Here is a 19,727-nt window from a genome sequence, read left to right on the forward strand (position 1 = left end):
ATATTGACTCAAAACAATAGAAATTAAGTGTAGTAGATCTATCAAACATCAACAATAAAGGGGGAAATGACTAGAGAGAAAAGAAAGGAAGGATTGAATGACAGTTGAATGATAACATCTTGCCATTCTTTTACAAGTCCAGAAGACAATGATACAATCTTATAAAGACTTATAGGAAATGATAAGCCCACCACTCAAGTGAGAGCTGAAAGGACATATTCATATATACAAGGAAAAGGACAAACACATCACCCACAGACTCTTAACTAAGAAAAGTGCTATGATGAGAAAGCAAAGTCAGAAAGAAAGAGGGGAGTGCATGAAGCAGTGTGAGTCTACAAATTGGTAAATAGTTGGAAATACAAATAAATATCAACTGAAAAGAAGTTAGAATGACTAAAGAAGAGTAAAAATATGGTAGAACTAAAATATTAAAAATATGGTAGAACTAAAATATTAACATTCTTTAAAGAGAGGAAGAATTCAGAATTTAAAGCATTCTAAGGTCATTAAGTAGTTAGGACAGAGGATATAAAGACCTACAGGTTTTGCTAAATATACACCTTAAAATTTGAGGACAACTGCTAAAAATATAATTGTAGAATGTACTTCTCCCAAATCTGTAGTTACAAAAAATTAAATCAACCCTACAGACAGGTCTAGGCACTTATTCTATAAAGGGCCAGATAGTAAATATTTTCCAATTTGTATGGTTCCTGCCAAAACTACTCAGCTCTCACTGTAATGCAAAAACAGCCACTGACCATATGTAAGTCAATAAGCCTAGCTATATGCCAATAAGGTTTTTATTTACAAAAACAGGTGGCAGGCCAGATTTGATCTGAAAGCCATAATTTGCCAACCTACTTCCATAGAAGGCAAATGAAAGGACAAAAGAGAGTAATCAAGAAAATATATATATGTAAAAAACAAAAAACTAAGTCCATGAAGAATCACAATAAAAGTAAATGCATTAAATTTATCAATTAGAATATTCAAGCTGCAGAATGACACCATGTGATGCCCCGTATATACAGGTTTGAAACACAGAACAATACCATTTACCTTTTATGGCTATGCTCATGTGTAGTAAAGGTACAGAAAGGATGTTTCCAATTCCAGAGTGTTGCCTCAGGCAGGACGTGAGAAGAATAGATTTGGAGAAGGGTACAATAGAGAATCAATATAACTGTCCAAAGATTTTGTTTCCAAAACAAACAAAAGAGCCAAAGCCAGTTTAGCAAACATTAATATTTGTTAATTCTAGGTAGTGGGTACATGGGCATTAGTTACATTACTCTTCATATTTTTAAGTTTGAAAAGTGTCTTTTTTAAGCACTCATATCTCATTCAAACCTTAGCAATCATTAGGAGAATGGTATTTCAAACTCTGTTTCCAGATGAGGAATTTGAAGTTCCACACAGGCCAGAAACTTGGAAAAATGAGACCATAATCTTCTAACTCAATTAAATGCACTCTAGATACTGCATGATGTTTTGTGGGAACTTGAAGACCATCTATTTTGCAAACACCCTGTCTCTATGATCCCCAGGACCGCCATCTTTACCAGATACTTTTTCTCTTCCAACCAGTCCTTCTGCCTCACCCTCTTCCCACCCATCCTCTGCTCTCTAGACATTTATAGTGTGAAAATACAGCTTAAATCACACCACACTCCACCTCTTCAGTGTCGGCTGTGGGCCTGAGGATATGAAAACAAAGAAGACATGGTTCTCAGTGTGGTTTAATTTTCAACTCAACCAACCCCTACCTGGGCAAATGTGAACTTCTCTAAGTCTCCATCTCTTCATCTTTAAAATGGTCATCACTAACCCTACCATACATGCTACCTAAGGCTTTTTTTTTTTTCCAAGAAAAAAAATGAAATCATATAGCAGATAATCTGTCCTTACAGAAAAATTCCAAACTCCTGAGCACAAGGCCTAGTAGGGTTACCCAGATCACGCAGGTCACATTTGGAAAAAAAAAAAAAAATGGTGTATTGTCCTGCACACACATGGCCATCACCAGAACACCATAAGCCAATCACACACCCTCTGTAGGCCTCTGCTTCCCAGTCATTATAGAACAGGTTGGTCCAGACAATCTCTAAGAATACTTTCAGCTCTGCCACCTTGGGTCACCCACTTGGTTCCCCTGGGACCCATGAAAGCAGAGCCTTCAAGGCTTGTCCTATGTAAACATCAGCCCCAGCCATGGTGAAGAGCATGGCATCATTAGTATTGCTCATGATAAGTGGGATGTTGAGTTCCCTAGAAATGAAAAGGCTTATTTATAGAGGTGTGGGAAGGGGAGCTAGCATTCCTGTTGCTGCTGCCCACCACACTGGCCCCTGTCAGTTCCTGATAGGTCAAGTTCCTCCCACCACTGGGCCTTTGTGCAAGCACTGTCCTCTCACGGTGGAATACTCTTCTCCACCTCTTAACCTAGTTAATGCCTACTCTGCTCTGCCACCAGGCCTCAGCTCAGTCTCTGTTTCCTCAGACAAGCCATCCCCATCTTTTGGGACTAGTCAAATTCACTGATTACATGTTCTCATGGAGATCTCTGTATCAGTCATGTATTACCATGATAATGCTGTGAAACAAAACCACCCAAAGTTTAACACAATCACTGTACATTATTTCTGTGTAAGCCTATAAATCAGCCAGACAGCTTTACCAATCTGAGCCAGGCTTAGCTGGTCTTGGATGGGTTCACACTTATATCTGGGGTCATCTGGTGAGTCAGAGTTGGAGGCTGGTTCAGCTGGTATGACACTGCCATGTTCCACATGACCTCTCAGCCACAACAAGCTCACCTAGGCATGTGCTCATTTTGGTGGCAAGAAGCATGTAAGACCTCTTGATACCTACACTTGGAATTGGTACAGCCTCACTCTCACTTCATTCCATTGGCCAAAGCATGTCACAGACCATCCCATAGGCATGGGGTGGAGAAATATCTTCCACCTCTTAATGGGAGGAACTGAAAAGTCACATTACACAGGGAAGGTGGGGAGCCAGGACTATTTTTGCAATCAGTGTATCATACTCCATCTTGAAGTACCCATCACAATCGTAATTTCCCCTTTTATTCATGTGAATGTCATCATCTCACCCACTAAACTGTGTAGTGTAAGCAACAAAGCTTGGTTGTATTAAATCATTGAGATATTAGGGCTATTTGTTATACAGCATAACTAACCTATCCTGACTGATACAAATGTCTATAGCTGCCCACAGATCCCCAAACTCCAGCTCTGTTCCTACCCTGGAAAGTCAACAGAAACACACATTCCTATGGTTGTTTGGAAGTTAGCACTCTGGCCCTAATTGAGATTCTTAGCAGAATGGACACTTTTACGTGTGCTGAGCATCTGTGGTATAATTGTGTTTCTTCTGCACACAGAGGGTTCTCCCAAAACAGACAGAGGGTAGTGGAAGGGGGATCAGGACTGGGCACAAAATAATCCTTCACTTGGTGGTTTAAGTTCCACACCAGCTATTCCTCTCCAGAACCATTAACATTCACCTTCTATTCCAGGCCTGTGTCAAACCCTAGACATAGAAAGGGGAGATGATCACTTGGTGGATAATTGAGTCCAGCCCCCTGATTAAGCAGATGGTGAGCACAAGACTTTATTCCATTTGCTGGGGCAGAAACTCATAATGGCTCTCTCAAAATATGACTAAGTTAAGGCTAACTCCACCCAGCAGCCACTGATATGCCCATCCATTCAATATCTTGAACACCTGCTATATGCTGTTCCAGATCACCCTGTTCTAGTTACTGAGGATATACTGGAGAACAAGAGGGACCAGAACCTTGCCCTGTGAAGCATTCATTCTGGTGAGGAGTGGACAGAGGTTGAGAAGGTTATCCATGGTGGCAGACATCAGAATCACCACAAATGCTTTAGGTTCCACCCTTCTTCTGAATTTGCATCCATATATGTAGGAAGTTCTCCAGAAGCTGGTCCCATAGTTGGTTTGGAGGCATTTAAGGAGTCCTGGGCACCTTTATCAGAGGAAGAGACCAGCCTCCAAGCCAATATCAAACATGGTAGGACCCACAAGTCTCAGATGAGCTCTGAGGGGCCTTACGCAGTCCTGCCATGAAGAAACGCTCACCGTGTATTCCCTGCCCCAGCCACATGCTAACTCAGAGGAAAGAAGAGAGAGAAGCTGGGATCCCCCATTCTTAGGGGTTCTACCCCAAGCCTTCCACATAGACCACAGTGAGGAGCATCTAATAGCAGGTTGTAACTGGTGTGCTTAGCTAGCCACTTGGCTTGAAAAAGAAATCAACAGCATCTGTTGCCAGAAAATCCACAGCAGCCAAACCCTTTTTGAGGTTTGAGGGCTGCACATGCTTGAGGCTTCCAGTCCTTGGAAACCAACAGGTTCATATTGCCAGAGGGAGGGCCTTCCAGAAACATCCAGCAACACCCTTGGTTGATGCAGCACTTTGGATTACTCAGACAACATCTCAAAGGCCACCTCTCCAGCCAGAGCCTGCTCCAGTGTGCTGCCCACCCTTAGCCACCCTGCAGGCCATGAACGTGGGCTCAGGTGGGTGCAGCAGGGACATCACACTGGCAGCTCAAGCAACTCCTGGGGTTTCACTTGGTTCTGCCATGCCTTCCCTAAGTCTTAATTTCTTTATGTACAAAATAAAGATGTAATAACAACCTCCCCAGTCAGGGTAATTGTGAATTTTTTTTTTAAGTGAGATACATGGATATAGCTCCGACCACAGAATCAGAATGTTTGCTGACTTATAATATTAATGCCTTCATATTACAACGGCACTGAGTTCTTGCCATGAGCCAGGCATGGGGCACAGCTGTCTCTGTGCATCACTCCATTTAATCACTTAACTATACGGGTGGGCATTTTTATTATACCTGTTTCATAAACACTGAGGCTCAGAGAGATGAACTGTGGGCATGTGGTTAGAAACAGGGCTGAAGCTCTGAGTGTGTGCAAACCTCTTACTGACTCAGAAGGCTGCAAAAATAGGCAAATGGACACATCACAGGGGCAGGCTCCACTTTCACTTTTGCCCTTGACCCTGTCTTCCCTTTTCTTGTTTCAGTAGCCTGGGCGATTCCCACACACCTTCCCTTCTCAAGTGCACCAGAAGCGTGGGCCTCAAGACAGTGGGACCCCAAATCCAACGCACCCGGGCCTGTCAAAGAAGAAACATGCAAATGTATTAAGCAGGGTGGGAATGGATTTTTATGATTCTACCAAATGTCTGATAGTGGGAACATCGCCCACGACAAGTATGTATCAGCTCAAGAGAGACAGAGAGCGTTTTAGGACACCATGTGCGCCCAGCCTGGCAGTGGCAGCTTCGGGGTGGATGACAAAGCAGCCCAGAGACCTCCTCTCATGGAAGCTGGTGCCTGACTCCGAAGGGGCTGAGAGGCCCTGGCCGGGTGTTGAGGCTGGTCTCACAGCCAGCCTTGGCCACACGCTTCCTCTGAATGTCTTCTCCCTCCCAACTCACTGCCCATCCCTGCCACCCTGCCGGAGTCAACTCCTTTAGATCCCCGAGGTACAGATATGGAAACTAAGGCTCACAGAGGCAATGGGACAGGGACACATGGTTGGGTCCAGGACTTGGCTCAGGTCACGAGCTCCAGGCATAGCCCCCCCACCTTGTCTACCTTCAACAGCCCCCATGAGGCCTGAGCAGGGAACTAGGTGATGCACAGGGGAAAGGGATGCTTCCTGCTGATGGAATTGTGACAGACCTCAAATGCTGGGCACCATGGAGCTAGGACAGTTCTGCTGCACGCACACTGTATGCCCCTGCGGCAGACATTCACCCTGGTAACTCTCTGTCCACATTTATAAGTGGAGGACCGATGAGCTCTTGGGGGCTCAAGCTGGGCCATGGTGGTAAGAAAACCCTGCAGCCTGCAGCCAATCTCAGACATCAGCCAGTGTCTGCAGAGCACGCACTGCTGGCCAGGAGCTACGGAAAACCCTCCCTTCGCATGATCTCATGGTCCTTGCCTTTTCATGGCAGAAAACCAGTTCTGGAAGATCTCCAGGGGAACAGAACTACCTCCCTAGCACAAACTATTTCCTTGAAATAATATGGGTTCTAAACCCCAGAGACCAAAACACTATGTCTCACTTGTCTGTGAAACTCACCATATACCAACTCACCAGCTTCCAAAGACATTTTGAGGTGTCTTATGCTGACACACTCATACACTAGGATATCCAACAAAATTGGAAATGCCGACCAGAATGCAAACTTCTCAGAGGGAGAGATGTCACCTACCCAAATGCCTCTTTATCCCCAGGGTTTAAATATTCCTGGTGCTTAATAGATGCTCAACAAATATTTCTTGATGAACTAATGCCTGAGCTAACAATGATGGGCATTCCAGGGCATGCTCCAAGGCATATTCCCAGGCATGGTCTTGTCCAATCTCGGTGAGAGAGGATTGTTGGGTTCCCACTTCGCAGAGGAAGCATTGGACACTGACAGAGACCAGGAGTCTCTTCACTTGAATGGCAAATCAAACCCTCTTTGCTCACTGAGTTCCTTTTCATCCATCAGGGCTTAGACTTCATGCCTCCTCTTCCATGACGCCTTCCCAGTCTTCCCCCTTTCCCAGAACCCTTCACCAAACCACTATCTCTTCTTCTTCGCATTCCGGTGATACCAGGACCCGCTGCGTACTACCCATCTTCCTCCTACTGCTCATGTTCGATACGTCTCACGTCCCCAGAACTAACACAATGCTCAACACACAGTAGGTCCTCAACCAAGGTGTACTAACTTCATTATGTCCTCAATAATCAACTTACAGCTGAAATGTCACAGCTAGAAACAATTTTAAAGATCATCTATAATCCCCCAATTTAGCCGTCTTGATTGTGTTATCCAGAGAGTTAGCAGCAAATGAGTCTCCTGCCTCCTAACGCAGGGCCCTTCCCAACCACCAGACTCCAACCAGCACCCAGATTTACCCTCCTTTACCAGCTCCAGTGGATTAGCAGTGGTTGCCCCTGGTTCGAGTGGATCGGGTGCCACAGTCAGTTAGCAAAGTCGGCCCCTGACACAGCTGACCGTGACCGTAGACCACATTGTTCACATCAGTTAACGTTATTGTTCACAGACAGATCTTGCAACCATGACAGAATTCAAAAGTGACCCATTCTGCAGCCTTATCAGATTTCCTGTACCCAGTCCTTCTCTCCAGCTCTGCCTGTTTTTCTCTCCAACTAGTTTGGAGTATTCTTCAAGGGCAAGTTCTGAATCTGGTTAATTTCTGCACTCCCACCACCTGCACATAATACAAAGTCCTGTGAGTGTGTGTGTTGGGCGGGGATAAGTAAATTAAACTTGGTTCAACAATGATGAGTCCAGAAGGTAAGTGGGTGGACATGCAAATGGACAGTAGACTCTCAGATAACACTTCTCTAAGTGTCCTGTCTACATCAGCCTCACCAGGCAGGGAACACAGAGAGCCCGACTCCCTGGTGTTCCTGGGTACAGGACTCTCACCCACCACTTTGTGCATGAGCTCACATTTCGGGGGTGTGGAAAGTACATGCCCATCTTTCCAGCTGTGGGTTGGCACATTAGCAAAATATCCACAAAATATAGGTTTGGGGAAATCATCTTACAAATTAGAATGAGCCATTTTCCAAAATAAAAAATTACCCAATCGTTAAAGGTTTTGTTTGGGTTTTTTTTTTTTTTCTAATCATTCAAATATCCATGACCTTTATTCCCAGTAGTCCTGTATCTGCTGTGTTATGGAAAAAGGAAAATGTGGATTTATTTGCATTTTATAATATCCCTCCTTTCTGGATGAGGTTCACATGTCAGCTATGTGTGAAGAAATACAAATATTCCAATTCAGTTATGAAAGATGAAGATTTGGAGTTCTGAACCTCCTGATTTTAATTGTTTATAAATTCTTTCTCCATACTGTGATTTGTTCAAGGTATTTAATAAGCAAATGAGTCTGTAAAAAGACAGAAAGCATATTGTTTTTCATTAAAGATGACCCTATGATCTCAAGTCTTTAAAAATATATTCTGCTTTTGCCTTTCCTAGAAGATAGGAAACACTTCGATTTTTAGGAGGGAGGAAGGGAAAAATGAAGGTGCATAAATTATAATTTAAAAACCCAAACAGAATGAAATATTTTTTAATTAAGTCTGTTTCCATTCTAGAGAGTACTAAAAGTTGCTTCTCGCGGCTCCATTTGTTCCTGTGTCTGAGAACCACAGAAATGAGGTCGTATCTCACCCTGGGATATAGAACTCCTGTGTGTTGAATGGGACACTTGTCAGGACAAAAGCTGGATGCTGCTGGGACCTCAAGGCCAGGCACTGTTTCAGGTCTTGCGATCAGCTTTATCTCATTTGGGGACATTCACATTTCCATGTTCCCTTAGGTGTGTTCAATCAAACATCTACTCCTTATTCAAAATCATGCCCACAGCACCTATTATGTGCAAGGCACTGGGCTGGGCTGTGGAAATCCAGAAGAGGATGAGATCAATTCTTGCCCTCCAGACCCTGACAGCCAAGAGCAGACGCCTCCAACTCCACAGAGTACACATCAGGGGGCTCGGTAGCAGGTTGGTAGGAGCTGGTGTTGGGAGTCAGAGGTGGTATTGTGATCTATAATAAGTATATATATTTGGTCTTTGCCCCTATTTCTGGCCAGGGCTACAAAAACCCTTGCAATTTCCTAAGTGATAAGAGCCATAAAGGTGTCTTAATATTCGTAACAAACCCCCTGCAACCACGCCTATGTTTATGTTAATGATGACTTTCAGAATTTGGGAAAGCACCTAAGAATGGGGGCTGGCTGTCAGGGGAACAAGCCATGTGACTGTAGGTTGCAGTGCCCCCCGACTCTTGACTTTCAGGGAGGAAGAGAGGAGTTGGACGTTAAATCCATTATGAATGGCCAATGATTTTTTTCCATCACATCTAAGTAACAAAACCCAACCCTCCATAAAAACCCAAAAAGATGGGTTTGTCGCGCTTCTGAGTTGGTAATCACGTGGAGGTGTGGGGAGGGTAGGAGGCTCGGAGAGGGTGGGGAAGCGCCAAGATCCTTCCACCACTCCTAGCCTGTGCATCTCTTCCATCTTGCCGTTCCTGAGTTATATCCTTTTATGATAAACTGGTAACCTATCAAGTGAAATATTTCTCTGAGTTCTGTGGGCCGAGCTAGCAAATTCATAGTGCGAGGGAGGGAGTCATCATAATCTCCAATCAACAGCTGGTGGGTCAGAAACACAGGAGAAAACCTGGACTTAGCAATTGGTATCTGAAGTGGGGGGTGAGGCAATCTTATAGGACTGAGCCTTTCACCGGTGGGGTCTAAATGAGAGGTAGATGGTGTCAGAACTGAGTTGAATCTGGGGTCAGACAACTGCTTGGTGTGGGGAAAACCTCACATACTGTAACTAGTGATGAGAAACGTAAGGATCTGGAGACCTGGGAAACATAGACACGAAAAGTCATTTTCTTTTTCAGAGGCCTTCAAAGATTTCTTTATATAGCTGATGGTGACTTTTTTTAAATAATGGAGGCAGTCCAAGATGAGGCATTGGAAAATCCTGAACTCACCTCCTCCAGTGGAAATCCACAGCTGCAATAGGAAATAATTTCCATTGAAAAAGAACTGAGAACTAACTGAACAACTCCCTCTACAACAAGGGGATAAAGGACCAAGTCAAGATGAGTAGGAAAGTCAGAGAGGTGGCTTCACCAAAATTCCCACACACACACCCCTCAGTATGGCAGTCTACACTGGAAGGATCTCATGGGTCCAGAGCCTCTCCCAGAAGAATGAGAGGTCCATGCCCCACATTGGACATCCCACTCTTGGGACCTGCACCAGACAGATGAGATCTCAAATATGTCTGGTTTTGGAGACCAGCGGCACTTATATCCAGGGAACCTCAGAGGCTATGGGCATCTGAGATAATACTTTCCAGGGGCTCACACATAAACTTGCTAATCCTGGGATCCAACTCAAAAGCAGTAGTTTGAAAGTGGTTAGATTATATAGGGAAGATACTTTTCGCTAACCTTAAAGCATCTACTGGAAGGGAAGACTCTAGTTGAGACTTTCTTGGGTTACCAAGATGCCGACATGTACCATTTTTGCACTCTCCCTTTACCTTGCAAGCACAGACACACACAGGCAAACACAGCCTCACTAAAGCTACAGGTGTGCCTTGCCCTAGTGTTCTCCCATGGCCCCACTAAGGTCACAGAGTGTACGGCCCCCAGCACTCTCCCACAGCCTCGCTAAGGCTGGCAGATGAAAGAAGTCCTCATAGGGGACACCCCTTGATCCCTTGGCCCTGGTGGCCAGAGGGGTTTGCTTTTCTGGATGGCGTGAGACTGTAACAATCAGAAAGACAGCTCCTGGAAGCCTACCACACCCAGAAGACTACACAGACAGCAGACAAAAACACACCCCAGTCTGCTGTGAGAAAAACCCATCTTTTTATCCTAGAGCTTCAACCCAAGGAACAGGCTTCGGGTTTGTCCCACATCTGAAGTTACAGAGACACTCTCCAGGAACATAGGGAAACGCCATTTCTGAGCCCTCCTTCAAGCTAAGGCGAAACTAAATGACACTTTAGACTAAACGGACTTAATAGTAATACATAGAATATCCCATCCTAAAATAGCAGAAAACACAGTCTTCTCCAAGTGCAAATGGAACATCCCCCTGAATAGATCACATGTTGGGTCACAAAACAGTCTCAGTAAAGTTCAGAGTACTAAAATCATGTAAAGGATCTTCTCCAACCACAATAGTATATAACTAGAGATCAATTACAAGAAGAAAAACTGGGGAAATGAATAAACAGTATGCTACTAAATAACCAATGGGTCAATTAAGAAATCAAAAGGGAAATTTTAAAAAGAGGAAAAAAGAAACCATGATACAAAGAGAAATGGAAACACAACAGTTTAAAATCTATGAGATACAGCAAAAACAGTTCTAAGGGGGAATTTCACAGAGACACAGGCCCACCTCAAGGAATAAGAAAAATCTCAAACAACAATCTAACTTTACACCTATAGGAACTAAAAAAAGAAGAACAAAAGAAGCCCAAACTTAGTAGAAGGAAGGAAAAAATAAAGATTAACAATAAATGGAATAAAGAGAAAAAAAGTAAGAAATGATCCCTGAATCTAAGAGCTTATTCTTTGAAAAGATAAATAAAATTGACAAACTTTTAACTAGATTCTAATCAGAAATAAAAGAGAAGTCACAGCTGATACCACAAAAATGCAGAGGATCATAAGAGACTACTATGAACAATTACATGCCAACAAATTACACAACATAAAAGAAGCAGATAAATTGCTAGAAACATACAATCTTCTAAGATTGAATCATGAAGAAACAGAAAATCTAAATAGATGATCACCAAGTAAGGATATTGAGTCAGTAATCAAAAACTTCTCAATAAACAAAAGTCCAGACCCAGAGAGCATCACTGGTGAATTCCACCAAACATTGAAAAATTTAATAGTTGGGACACCTGGGTGTTCAGTGGTTTAAACATCCAACTCTTTATCTTTATCTCAAGGTCTTGATCTCGGAATCCAAGCCCTGCCTTAGGGCCTACTTTAAAAAAAAAAAATAAAAATTAAAAAAAATTAAAATTAAAAACATTTATATATGTATGTACATATCACACATATATACATATATATACACACACATATATATAAATATATAAACTCAAAAATACACACACACACACACACATTTAATACCTGTCCTTCTCAAGGTCTTCTAAATAAAGAGGAGGAAACACTTCCAAACTCATTTTAAGAGACCAGCATTACCTGATACCAAAACTAGATAAGGATACCACAATAAAAGATCACAAGAAAATATCCCTGGTGAACATAGATGCAAAAGTTCTCAGCAACAAAAATATTCACAAACCGAATTCAACAACATATTAGAAAGATCATACACCATGGTCAAGTGGGAATTTATTCCAGGAATATAAGGATGGTTCAACATCTTTAATCAATCATTGTGATACACCACATTAACAAAATGAAAGATAAAAATCATAAGATCCTCTCAATAGATGCAGGGGAAAAAAGCATTTAACATAATTTAACATCCATTCATGATAAAAATTCTCAACAAAGTTGGTAGTGAGGGAATATACCACAACATAATAAGGTCCATATATGACAAGCCCAGAGCTAACATCATGGTCAATGGTGAAAAGCTGAAAGTTTTTCCTCTAAAATCAGGAAAATGACAGGGATGTCCACTCTTACCACTTTTATTCAACATAGTATTGGAAATCCTAGCCACATCAAATAGATGGGAAAAAAGAAGCATCCATATGGGAAAGAAACAGATTACATGATATATTACATATAGAAAAACCTAAAATACCATTAAAAAATTGTTAGAACTGATAAATGAATTGAGTAAAGTTGTAGGATTTAAAAATCAATATACAGAAATCTGTTGCATTTCTCTACACCAGTAGTGACCTACCAGGAAAGAATTAAAAAATAATCCTGGGGGAGGACAAAGATGGTGGAGGAGTAGGAGAGTTGAAGATCATCAGGTCCTGGAGTTCAGCTAGTTATCAAACCATTCTTAACAGCTACAAACTCAACAGGAGAGAGAAGAGAAGAACAACAGTTCTAGGAACAGAAAATCAACCACTTTCTGGAAGGTACAACATGAGGAGAAGTGAATCTGAAGCAACAGGAAGATAGACCATGGCAGGAGGGGCCAGCTCCCAGCAAGTGAGAGAGCAGCAGAGCACAAAATCAGAACTTGCACAAGTCTGCTCCACTGAAGGACATCTCTCCAGAGGCTAAGCAGGGGTGGAGCCCTCACAGAGACAGTGTGGTCTCAGGAACCACAGGGTCACAGAATGACCAGGGGTATCTGAGTGTGGCAGAGACCCCAGGTACTGGAGCAGGGAAGCCAACTATATAGACTGAGACAAGCAGTGAGCTCTCAGCTTGGGGTTACCTTAAACTGTAATCCAAGGCACAGTCAGGCCACTGCCCTTCAAGCAGGGACCCCACAAGTGGCAGACCTGGTGAGACTCACATTCCTCCTCCAGGATGAGTGGCGCAGGAGTACGCAGCAGGAATCTGCTATGTTTAGAGACACCAAATGAGGCTGTACAGCAGAGATAGAAACACTTGGTCACAAGCTGGGTGAGCTTGGAACACAGCTGGAGACCAGGGAGATGAAAATGACTGTTTGTCTCTGAGGGCACAATGAAGAATGGGCCCGAGCTCTTGCATCCTAGGGGGCCAGAAATTGGGAGGCCACCATCTTCATTCTCTACCTCCAAAGCTGTACAGAAAGCATTCAGGGAACAAAAGTTCCCAAGAGCAAACCTGAGCAGATTACTTATCCTGGCCCTTGGCAAGGGCAGTGTAATTCCACCTCAGGCAAAGATAATTGAGAATTGATGCAACAGGCCCCTCACCCAGAAGATCAGCAAGAACAGCCAGCCAAGATCAAGTTCACCAACCAAGGAGGACTGCAAAACTCCAGAGCTCAGGGAAAGCAAGACATAGAATTCATGGCTTTTTTCCCCATGAACCTTTAGTCTTTCAAAGTTAATTTTTTTTTCTTATTCTACTTTTAAAATTTTTCTCTTTCCTATTTTAGCATTTTTTAACTATTTTATCTTACCAATACCTTTTTTAAAAAATCTTTTTAAATTTTCATTTTTATAGTCATATTTTATCCCTTCATTGTATTTAACCTTATTTTTTGTATACATATAGGGTTTTTTCTCTAAAATTTTGGGATACAGTTTCTTCTAATAGATAAAATATACCCTAAATCTAGCACATGGCTTTGTTCTAGTCTCCAGTCTAATCACATTCTATCCTCTTTTTATTTCTTTTTCCAATGAACTTCTTATCTTATCAATTCCTTTTTTAGAATCTTTTTTTTTAATTTTCATCTTTACAGTCATATTCCATCCCTTGATCATGTTTACCCTTATTTCTATATATGTATAATTTTTTTCTTTAAAATTTTGGGTGGTAATTTCTTCTAGCAGACCAAAATACACCCAAAATCAAGTGTGTGGCTCTGCTCTATTCACCAGTCTAATACATATTTTTTTTTCTTTCCTCCCCCTCTCTGCTTCCCCCATTTGTGGGTCTCTTCTGGTTTGGTTAGTGTATATTTTTCAGGGGTAATTACTACCCTTTTACTATTTTGTTCTCTCATTCATCTATTCTTATCTAGATAAAATGAAAAGGTGGAAAAACGCACCAAAACACACACACACACACACACACACACACACACAAGAGGCAGTACCAATGGCTAGGGACCCAATCAATATGGACATTAGCAATATGTCAAAACTAGAGTTCAAAATGACGAATATCAAGATGCTAGCTGGGCTTGAAAAAAGCATGGAAGATATTAGAGAATCTCTTTCTGGAGAAATAAAATCCCTTTCTAGGGAAATAAAAGAATTAAAATCTAACAAATTTGAAATTTTTAAAAAGCTATTAATGAGATACAATAAAAAATGGAGGTGCTTACTGTTAGGATGAATGAGGCAGAAGAGAGAATTAGTGATACAGAAGACCAAATGATGGAGAATAAAGAAGCTGAGGAAAAGAGAGACAACTTCTGGACAATGAGGAGGGAATTTGAGAGTTAAGTGATACCCTACGACAAAACAGTATTAGAATAATTGGGATCCCAGAAGAAGAAGAGAGAGAGAGTGGGGAAGAAGGTATATTGGAGCAAATTATAGCAGAGAATTTCCCTAATTTGGTGAAGAGAACAAGCATCAAAATCCAGGAGGCACAGAGAATCCCCCTCAAAAGTAATAAAAATAAGTCAACACCCCATCATCTACTAATAAAACTTACAAGTCTCTGTGACAAAGAGAAAATCCTGAAAGCAGTTCAGGACAAGAGGTCTGTAACACACAACAGTAGAAATATTAGATTGGTGGCAGACCTACCCACAGACACCTGGCAGGCCAGAAAGGACTGGCATGATATATTCAGAGCTCTAGGCAAGAAAAATATGCAGCCAAGAATACTATATCCAGCTTGACTGTCATTGAAAATAGAAGGAGAGATAAAAATCTTCCAGGACAAAGAAAAACTAAAAGAATTTACGAACACCAAACCTGCCCTATTGGAAATATTGAAAGGGCTCCTCTAAGCAAAGAGAGAGCCTAAAAGTAAAAGACCAGAAAAGAACTGAGACAGTATTCAGTAACAGTCACCTTACAGGCAATACAGTGGCACTAAATTCATATCTTTCCATAGGTACCTTGAATGTAAATGGGCTAAATGTCCAATCAAAAGACACGGGGTATCAGAATGGATAAAAAAAATAAGACCCATCAATATGCTGTCTACAAGAAACTCATTTTATACCCAAAGACACCTCCAGATTTAAAGTGAAAGGGTTGAAAACAATTTATCATGCTGATGAAAATCAAAAGAAAACTGATGTGGCAATCCTTCTAGCAGATAAATTAGATTTTAAGTCAAAAACCATAATAAGAGATGAGGACACTATATCATACTTAAAGGGTCTATCCAACAAGAAGATCTAACAATTATAAATATCTATGTCCCTAACATGGGAGCAGTCAATTATATAAACCAATTAATAACAAAACCAAAGAAACATATCAACAATAATACAGTAATAGTAGGGGACTTTAACACTCCCCTCACTGAAATGGACAGATCATCTAAGCAAAAGATCAACAAGGAAATAAAGGCTTTAAATGACACACTGGACGAGATGGACATCAGAGATATATTTAGAACACTCCATCCCAAAACAACAAAATACACATTCTTCTGTAATGCACATGGAACATTCACCAGAATAGATCACATCCTGGGTCACAAATCAGATCTCATCTGGTACCAAAAGATTGGGATCATTCCCTGCATATTTTCAGACCATAATACTTTGAAACTAGAAGTCAATCATAAAAGGAAAGTTGGGAAGAACACAAATACATGAAGCTAAAGAGCATCCTACTGAAGAATAAATGGGTCAACCAAGAAATTAAAGAAGAACTTTTTAAAAATTCATGGAAACAAATGAAAATGAAAACACAACTATTCAAAATCTTTGGGACACAGCAAAGGCTGTCCTGAGAGGAAAGTATATAGCCATACAAGCCTTTCTCAAGAAACAAGAAAGATCTCAAGTATGCAACCGAACCCTACACCTAAAGGAGCTGGAGGAAGAACAGCAAAGAAAGCCTAAACCCAGCAGGAGAAGAGAAACCATAAAGATCAGAGCAGAAATCAATAAAATGGAAACCAAAAGAACAGTAGAACAAATAAATGAAACTAGGAGCTGATTCTTTGAAAGAATTAATAAGATTGGTAAATCCCTGGCCAGACTTATCAAAAAGAAAAGAGAAAGGACCCAAACTAATAAAATCATGAATGAAAGAGGAGAGATCACAACCAACACCAAAGAAATACAAACAATTATAAGAACAATTATAAGCAACATTACACCAGCAAATTAGACAATCTGGAAGAAATTGATGCGTTCCTAGATGTAAACTACCAAAACGGAACCAGGAAGAAATAGAAAACCTGAACAGCCCCATAACCAGGAAGGAAATTGAAGCAGTCATCAAAAATCTCCCAATAAACAAGAGCCCACAGCCAGATGGCTCCCCAGAGGAATTCTACCAAACATTTAAAGAAGAATTAATACCTATTCTCCTGAAACTGTTCCAAAAAATAGAAATGAAAAGAAAATTTCCAAACTCATTTTATGAGGCCAGCATTACCTTGATCCCAAAACTAGACAAAGACTCCATCAAAAAGGAGAATTACAGACCAATATCAACCTTGATGAACATGGATGTAAAAATTCTCACTAAAATACTAGCCAATAAGATCCAACAGTGCATTAAGAGGATTATTCATCACAACCAAGTGGGATTTATTCCTGAGCTGCAAGGTTGGTTCAAAATCTGCAAATTAATCAGTGTGATACAATACATTAATAAAAGAAAGAACAAGAACACTATGATACTCTCAATAGATGCTGAAAAAGCATTTGACAAATACAGCATCCTTTCTTGATCAAAACTCTTCAAAGTATAGGAATAGAGGGTATACTTCAGTATCATCAAAGCCATCTATGAAAAACCCACAGTGAATATAATCCTCAATGAGGAAAAACTGAGAGTGTTACCCCTTAGGTCAGGAACATGGTAGGGATGCCCACTATCAGAACTGCTATTCAACATAGTACAGGAAGTCTTAGCCTCAGCAATCAGACAACAAAAAGAAATAAAAGGCCTCTGAATTGGCCAAAAAGAAGTCAAACTCTCACTCTTTACAGATGATATGATATTTTATGTGGAAAGCCCAAAAGACTCCATTCCAAAACTCCTAGAACTCATACAGGAATTCAGTAAAGTGTCAGGATATAAAAATCAATGCACAGAAATCGGTTACATTTTTACACACCAACAGCAAGACAGAAGAAAGAGATATTAAGGAGTCAATCCCATTTACAATTGTACCCAAAACCATAAGATACCTAGGAATAAACCTAACCAAAGAGGCAAAGAATGTATACTCAGAAAATTATAAAGCACTCATAAAAGAAATTGAGGGAGACAGAAAGAAATGGAAAAACATTCCATGCTATGGACTGGAAGAACAAATATTGTATAAATGTCAATGTCACCTAAAGCAATCTATACATTTAATGCAATCTCTATCAATTTTTTTTTCAAAGAAATGGAACAAATAATCCTAAAATTTACATGGAAACAGAAAAGACCCAGAATAGCCAGAGGAATGTTGAAAAAGAAAACCAAAGTGGTGGCATCACAATTCCAGAATTCAAGCTCTATTACAAAGCTGTAATCATCAAGACAGTATGGTACTAGTCCAAAAACAGATACATAGATCAATGGAACAGAATAGAGAGCCCATAAATAGACCCTTAACTCTATAGTCAACTAATCCTCGACAAAGCAGGAAAGAATGTCTAATGGAAAAAAATCTCTTCAAAAAATGGCGTGGGAAAATTTGGACAGCCACATGCAGAAGAATAAAACTGGACCATGTCTTTACACCACACACAAAAATAGTCTCAAAATGGATGAAAGACCTCAGTGTGAGAAAGGAACCCATCAAAATCCTTGAGGAGAACACAGGCAGCAACCTCTTTGACCTCAGCTGCAGCAAGTTCTTCCTAGAAATATCACCAAAAGCAAGGGAAGCAAGGGCAAAAGCGAGGTATTGGGACTTCATCCAGATCAAAACCTTTTGCACAACAAAGGAAACAGTCAACAAAACCAAAAGACAGCTGAAAGAATGGGAAAAGACATTTGCAAATGACATATCAGATAAAGGGTTAGTATCCAAAATCTAGAAAGAACTTATCACACTCAACACCCAATGAACAAATAATCCAATCAATAAATGGGAAGAAAACATGAACATACATTTCTGCAAAGAAGATATCCAAATGGCCAAAAAACACATGAAAAAGTGCTCCATATCATTTGGCATCAAGGTAATACAAATCAAAACCACAATGAAATACCACCTCACACCAGTCAGAATAGCTAAAATTAACAAGTCAGGAAATGACAAATGCTGGCGAGGATGAGGAGGAAGGGAAGCCCTCCTACACTGTTGGTAGGAATGCAGCCACTCTGGAAAACAGTATGGAGTTTCCTCAAAAAGTTGAAAATAGAGTTACCCTATGACCCAGCAATTGCACTACTGCGTATTTACCCTACAGTTACAAATATAGTGATCTGAAGGGGCACGTGCACCCAAATATTCATAGCAACAATATCCACAATAGCCAAACTATGGAAAGAACTTAGATGTCCATCAACAGATGAATAGATAAAGAATATGTGGTAGATATAGATATAGATACAGATATAGATATAGATATAGATATAGATATACACATACATACAATGGAATACTATGCAGCCATCAAAAGAAACGAAATCTTGCCATTTGCAAAGACATGGATGGAACTAGAGGGCACCATGCTAAGCAAAATAAGTCAGTCAGAGACAGACAATTATCATATGATCTCTCTGATATGAGGAATTTGAGAGGCAGGATGGTGGGTCGTGAAGGTTAGGGAGGGCAAAAATGAGACAAGATGGGATTGGGAGGGAGACAATCCATAAGAGACTCTTAATCTCATGAAACAAACTGAGAATTGCTGGGTGGTGGGGGTCGGGGGTAGGGATAGGGTGGCTGGGTGATGGACATTAGGGAGGGTATGTGCTATGGTGAGTGCTATGAAATGTGTAAGCCTGAAGAGTCACAGACCTGTACCCCTGGGGCAAATGACACATTATATGTTAATTTTTAAAATCCTATTTACAATTATATCAAAAAGAATAAAATACCTAGGAATACATTTAACCAAGGAAATGAAGGACCTGTATTCTGAAAAATATAAGACTTTAATGAAAGAAATTAAAGATGACACAAATAAATGGAAAGATATTCTGTGCTCATGGATTGGGAAGAATTAATATTGTTTAAAATGTCCATATACCCCCCAAACAATCTACAAAATCAATGAAATCCCTATCAAAATTCCAATAGAATTTTTTACAAAAATAGATGAAACAATTCTAAAATTTGTGTGAAAAGACCCCAAGTTGTCAAAGCAA

The sequence above is a fragment of the Mustela nigripes genome, chromosome 13, assembly GCF_022355385.1.
Source record: "Mustela nigripes isolate SB6536 chromosome 13, MUSNIG.SB6536, whole genome shotgun sequence".
In the NCBI taxonomy this organism is placed as follows: Eukaryota; Metazoa; Chordata; class Mammalia; order Carnivora; family Mustelidae; genus Mustela; species Mustela nigripes.